Genomic DNA, 7,041 nt, shown 5'->3' with positions numbered 1-7,041 from the left:
TTTTCAAGTATTTTTCTACAAAAATCAATAAAAATGCAGCAACTCGGGAAGGGGAAAAAACAAGAGGACAAATCCAACAAATCCATATGTTGGAAAAGCGTGCTGAATAGCTGAAATGTAGGAAACATACTATTTTCATGTCATTGCTCTTTGTATCAATTGGTACTTTTTGCTAAATTTGGGAGAAAATATTGATTCACGAACGTTGAATGTAAATTAATTTTTAAGATTCCGTCCAATGGACTACTAGACAAGGTACGAATTTAAACAATCTGATACATGTTTCTTAACAAGAATTTCACGTAGAACACGATTCGTGCAACGAAAATTACTGAAACCAAGTCCTAAAGAAGATATTAACGTTTTTATTTCACATTGGTTACGAGAAATTTGAACTGCCCGCTCACAAGAAACTCAAAGCTCTACGCGAGTCAAATCGAGCACTACAACGGTTTCAGCAAGCCTCTCAGTCAAGCAATATACATTTCCCACCACGTGTTGTTTAAATTACAAGCAATTTGCTATAGCTGAGCCAGAGTGTCAAGATTGAGGTTGCCAGATTTTTATATAGCAGAGACTGCCATGATAACGTTTAGCGCTCGATGTGAATCACGTAGAGCATTGAGTTTTCATGAGCGGGTGGTTTGAATTCACGCATCAAGAATCACTAAATAGCTTCGTAAGGAGTTAATTTTTGTAATTTTTGTTGTGCGCATCGTGTTTTACGTGAAATTTTGGTTGATTAGCATGTATCAGAATGCTGAAATTCGTACCTTGTCTAGTGGTCCATTATCTTGATTTTAAACCGATATGCGGCATTTGCGACCGATCACTATATGCGGCAAACTTGAATTACAACTATAATTAAATTTAATAATTTTTAATCACAGAAAATATAAAAATACAGAAAACTAAAATTTTAATTTTAATAATACAGCTATTGATTAAAGGAAAATTTAAAAGCTTCATTAGCTTGTAATATGAATTTTGACCACAGATTTACTCTAAACTCTAAATTCTAAATTTCAGAAGTTATAATCTTATTTCAGTTTTTGAATAATTAAATTTTATTTAATTTTTATTTTGTTCGATAAGTAATTTTATAAAAAAAGAAGACAAATCCGACATGAATGTGTTGGAAAAGCGTGCCGAATAACTGAAATGTTGGACACATACCATTTTTAGGTGATTGCTGTTTGTATCATTTGTAATTTTCGCTAAATTTGGGAGGAAATATAGATTTTTGAAAGTTGAATGTATGTACTTCAATTAATTCCTATTAGAAATGAAAAAGTTCGTCCGGTGAATGCTCTCCAACGTCCATACGTTTGATCCAGCCCCTACTTTAAGTGCCCCGAGAAATATGAACACGGATGGGAAAAGAATTCGCGAATTTAGAATGAAATGGTCAGCAATCAATTTTGAGAAAACTACCATACTGTATGAAAAAAGATAATTGTCCTCCGTCCGTCCATCGATATCAGAAGCATTAGATAAAGGTATCACAGATTAATCTGTGATATTGTGATATCTGTGAATCCGGCCCCTGTCCGGTGAGCTCCGAATGAACTGGTGCGCAATTTGATAAGATTGCCACTAGTGCGAGTATACTAGAATTCTACACATAGGTAGACTGAAATCCATCGGCGGATCCAGCAAATTAGCAACATTGTCTTTTCTCCATTTACACCTATGGAAATGTATCGATTCTTGGTGGGGCCAGGTGCTTCGAAAAAAATCGATTATTTAGCATAGGTTTAAATGGAGGAAACCCGGTGTTGCCAAATTCCTGGATCCGCCTCTGCTGAAATCAATAAGCGCTCCCTATGTCGGCTGAGTACTTCAAATCTACGGGACGAATTGGTTGTGAAAAACTCTGAAAAATTGAAGCGGAATTGTAAATCGCATCAAACCTGCTAAAAACTGTCTTCAAAAAAGTTTTTGGCACCTGGAATTATCAATTCAGCCATCTCGGATTTTCAAAAATGAGCCCCCAAAAAATCTCATTCATTCAATTTTACACAGATTAAAATAAACCAAAAATGGAATGGAAATGTGCCTATCTTAATTAGTAGTCCTAGGATTAAAATAAATCTATATAAAGAACCTAATGCCGATGCCGATGCCTAATGCTGATTAACGCTGCCGATAATTTTATAAAATCATTTCCATGAGTTCGAATTATCCTAATTATAATAGATAATCCAAGAACTCTCGATAGAATTAGTAAAATTATGAAGTGAAGCACGTTATGATTTTTCAAATTTTTTTCAAGTCCTTTCTGAAGAGAGGATACTTGAAACATTAGCTGTTATTACAAGAAATAATGGAAATTTCCGAGCAATAATATCATTTTAAACACTCCTCGATGAAAAATCTTTTGACTTTGACATTTTAAATTGAACTTGGGAGATTCAAATGTTTTTGCTCCTTGTCCTACTACCCCTTAGAGTACTAGATTTTGCTTAGCAAATTATTAGGACGGATAATCTTGAGCGCAGATGGGTGTGTTAGTGCAATACTAGACATACTTTTAAGAGAGAAATTTGGAGAAGGAAAAGGATTCGAGTGGACGTCCCTATTAGAGAGACGCTCAGCTGTGTTCTACGTAGGCGCGCTTTTAAGTTTCCCAAAGAAGATGAACACCGTTAAGATGAAAGAACTCGCTCGCAAAAATTTCAACTATCAATTTGTAGAAAACCACACTACCGCTAAACAAAAAAAAATCATAGAAAAACGATTCTTCTCCTTCGTGCTTTGACAGGAGAGGCATTAAACAAAGATATCACACATAAATCTATTCTAAATATATGAGGTAATCTATTCTAAATATATCTATTCCGAAATATGTATGGCGGCCCCTCTCCGCCATTTCGTTGTTGAGCTAGTGCGTCATTTGAACGCATTATTGTCACTAGTACACTAGAATTCTAGAGGCAAGTTGAAATGAAATAGCGCTCCCTATCGGCTGAACGCATAAAAGAAATCATTACAATCACGTGACTCACTCGCTCAAACACGAGGGACGGAAATTTTCCTCGAAATGATCTCAATGAAAGTGACGTCAGAGTGGCTTTCGGTTATTTTTAAAGGTGATCTATCTCGCTGACTCTCGCATAACCTTTTTTGGCGGTCCATTCCTGTTGATCCAACAGGGAATTTTTCTTGGCTTCGTCCCACCCAAACAACGCTCCTGTTGCAGACTGAATTCCCTCCCCTACCCTGCTAAAAATGGTGAGTACAATAGAGTGGAAAATCAAAGTCATATGAATAGAATTTTAACTCATATGAATAGGATTTCAACTTATATGAATAGAATTTAACTCATATGAGCAGAATTTCTCTATCCAGTTTTCGCCAACTTCTATGACTATAGAGATTCCGACTCATATGACTAGAGATTTCAACTCACATGAGTTCAGCGTTGAATCTACCGTGTCCGATATCTCAGAAACTAGTCACCGCATCAAAAAAATCACGAGAACAAATGTTTTCATTTTTCAAATTTACATAAAACGTTGGTGTCCTCTGGTCAGAAGCAGCACTTCTGAAAAATGAAAAAAAAAAATTGAATTCATATGAGTTGAACTTTTCTACTCTAATGAGTAAAATATTCTAGTGATATTAGTGGAATTTCTTCTCATATGAGTGGGGGTTCAACTCATGTAAGTAAGAAGTTCTACTCATGTGAGTTGGCGAATTCTGAATAGCCTACTCGTCATTTTTAGCAAGGTACTCCCGTGATTGATCATATAATAATGTAATAGGTCGACTTACCGCCATACTGTTTAATCATTAGTTCTTGCAATCTTTCGAATTGCTGCTTGGGGTCAGGAAAATTCTGAGCCTGATGCGTGGGAGACATTTCTGGTGAAATCCTTGGCGAACGCTCGAGGGGAGGAGTATTTTCTCCGGGGGACGGGGTTTCAGACGGGTGAATCCCACTTGTCCGTCTGACAACTTTCTTAAGATGTTTTCGCCTCCAGCCTTCAAGATCTCTGATCGGTGGCATGTCCTTCAAAGTCTGTTTGATACGTTCAAATTGGCGTTTGAGCGGACTTCTACGTGAGCCTCTTGTCGTGCTCTTGGTTTGATTTTGGGGCGCACCTTTGGGAGGACTGGTGGTCCGGCTTTTGGGAGGGCTGGTCATTCGGCTTTTTGGAGGGCTGGTGGTCCCCCTTTTGAAAGGACTGGTGGTCCCCCTTTTGGAAGGGCTGGTGGTCCCCCTTTTGGAAGGGCTGGTAGTATGTCTATTAGGTGAAGCCACCGAGTCGTCATTAAGTGGGGTCTCGGGTTGGTTATTAGCCAAAATTTGTTCCCTTATATGGTTTGCATACAATCTGATTACCTGCATGCGTCTGGATGAAACTTCAGGAAAACCTTCTGTGGAGTCAGATCTTGGCGATTTTTGTGGGCTTCTAGACCGACTTCTACGTGAGTTTATGGGTGAGCCTTTGGTTGGGCTGCTGGTCGGGCTACCAGGAGAAGCCGTAGATTCGTATCTAGGTGAGGATTTGAGGCTGCTAGTAGCGGAGAACCCGGGAATCATTTGGGCTAGCGCGTCTCTGAATACATCATTTGAGACATCGGGTGATTCTCTCCCAGAATCTTTAAGCGGCGAGGGAGTGGGGGATCGTCCACGCGAGGGGCTAGGTGAACGACGTCGAGATGAATGACTTTTAGGTGAACCATCTCTCGGCGAGCCATCTTTAGGCGAGCGATCTCGAGGCGATGAGCTCTGAGGTGTCAAGTAGGTTGAGCTCCCTTTCGATTTATTGGAAGATCGGTCGGACGTGTCATCCAACTCAGGCATATCCTCAAATGGTCGGATGGAGTTAAATCTTCTGGATGAACGCGTACTGGGACGAGCAAATATTTTAGGTGGTGTCTCGTAGGTCTCCTGAATCCAGTTGTGAGGCCTCCGGTTAGGAGATGCACTCGGTGAGGACTTGGGTGTGGTCGTGCACTCGCACTTGGGCAAAGCTATTTCTGCGTGTCTGGGTGAAGGGGAGGACCGGGACGGGACCAAGTCGTGACACGTAGAGTCGGGTAACTGAATCTCGATCGATTCGTAAACGGGCGACTTGGGAGCTGAATCGCCTCGCTGAGAGAGAGATTCGTCACCTGCTAAAAGATACAATTAGAAACATAGAAATATATATTGAAAAAAAGTTACGAAAAAAAAAAAAAACATTGTTTTACCCCTTTTAGAGCCGGTGCAAATTTTTACGGAACAAAATGAAAAAAAATTAGAACGAAATTGAGGTATAGAAATCACGGAGAGTGTTCGACATGGGGAGGGAGGCTGGTGGCGGTGTGTCTCCGACCTCCCACCCTCCCGTACGATTCATTAAGACGGTACATTTTTTTTTTTTTTTTTTGACAATGGGAGAAGTTTCATTTTTGAACGCAAGGAGGAGGGAGGGGGCTATAGACATGGAACCCGTATGATTGAACTCTGATCAGAGTGACAGAGTCACTTAAAACAAGAAAATGTGGAAATTAGAACCATTCAGTGAAAAATATCATACCTTCCAACACATTTGATTCCTGCCAGGAGTTGAAGGAGAAACCTGTGAAAAATGAAGGCGTTCGATGAAATTACGAAAATTTTGAAAAACTTGACATTTTTTTGAAAAGAGAATAACTGCTGCTTGTGGACTGAAATTTCAGTGCTTTTTTGACGCCGCATGAGCGTCACTTAGTATGGAGTTACTCTGCTCACAGGCTTAAGTGGAAATTGCGATATGCCCTCACGTCAAAGGAGCGACGATTTTTCTGGAGAGGGAGGAAAACTGATCATGCCGTAATCGTGGGGAGTATATATGCCATAAGGGGAGTGGCCTGTGAAGCTTACCTTGTAAAACTTGCTAGATTATTAGTAAAATATGCTGTTGTCCAGATATAACAGTAAACTTTGGGAATTTTGTGAGAATCATAATGTAAGTAATATCATGTTTCATCTCTTTTTTCTTTTTCTTTTTTTGGAAAAAAGTCACAAAGTCTTACATTGTCATTTTTGAATGAAAATATGAAATAGCTAGGGGTGCGCCCCCTAATCACTTCACAGTCCAATCTTTTGAAGCAGTTCGCGCCCCCGGCGTTGTGTGCCACGCGTTACTCTTATAATTTTATATTATATTGAGATAAGATATGCACTTTGCACGTTCATACTAAACTAGACACTAAAATTGCAAAAATCTGAGCCTCGGTTTGCGTTGCTGCATACATCTAGTCAAAATTTATTTTTTTGAATGTTGAAAACGCCACGTTATTTCTTGCAAACATTCCTGATATTGTATCCCCACAGGAAGACCATCCATGAAAATTTTAAGCAATGGTGCATGTTTTTTTTTCCTCTGATGAAATCATACGAGGGCGGAGATTATGAAAAACCGTTTCATACCGTTTTTTCACCGTTTTCAACCGTTACGTATCATGTTTGCATGATACGTGTTTTTGCAGTTTTGCCGTCGGTATGCTATCGCTGACACAGAGCAGAACTTAATTCAATGTTTGAAGGTTAATTTCAAATCGAAAAATCATACCTCTGGTTAGATTTTTTACAGATGTGCTTCCTTTAGTTTTCAGTCTTTTAAAGCCACCCAGGATACCTGTAAAGAATTTTGAGAAACGAAGTCAATGTATTATTTTGTCGATTTTTCGATTACGGTTTATAATGTCCACAGTTCAGTAAGATCGCCCGACTAGACATGTTTCAAGTGATCTCTCCTCATTTGTTTCCGAGAAACTGTGTCAGGCTGGCTGCAAATTTTGTGAACATGGTCAAAAAGATACTGATACTCTCATAATTTATGATAATAAATGTTTGAAAATATCTTCAGTTTTTCATTTTAAATGATAAACAAGTTGGTTTTTGCAATCGCTAGCGATAGCAATATTCGTCATGGGAACTTTTGCTTCTGGGATATGAAAATTTTAAGGTAGGTACAGTTCGTTTGTAGTATCTTCAGAATTGAAAGGGGTATGTAATTTTGTGTCGACATCTCTTTTTTAACATTTTTAATTTTTTTTCTTTGC

The sequence above is a fragment of the Bemisia tabaci genome, chromosome 7, assembly GCF_918797505.1.
Source record: "Bemisia tabaci chromosome 7, PGI_BMITA_v3".
Taxonomy (NCBI): domain Eukaryota; kingdom Metazoa; phylum Arthropoda; class Insecta; order Hemiptera; family Aleyrodidae; genus Bemisia; species Bemisia tabaci.
Note: the sequence above shows the minus strand (reverse complement) of the source record.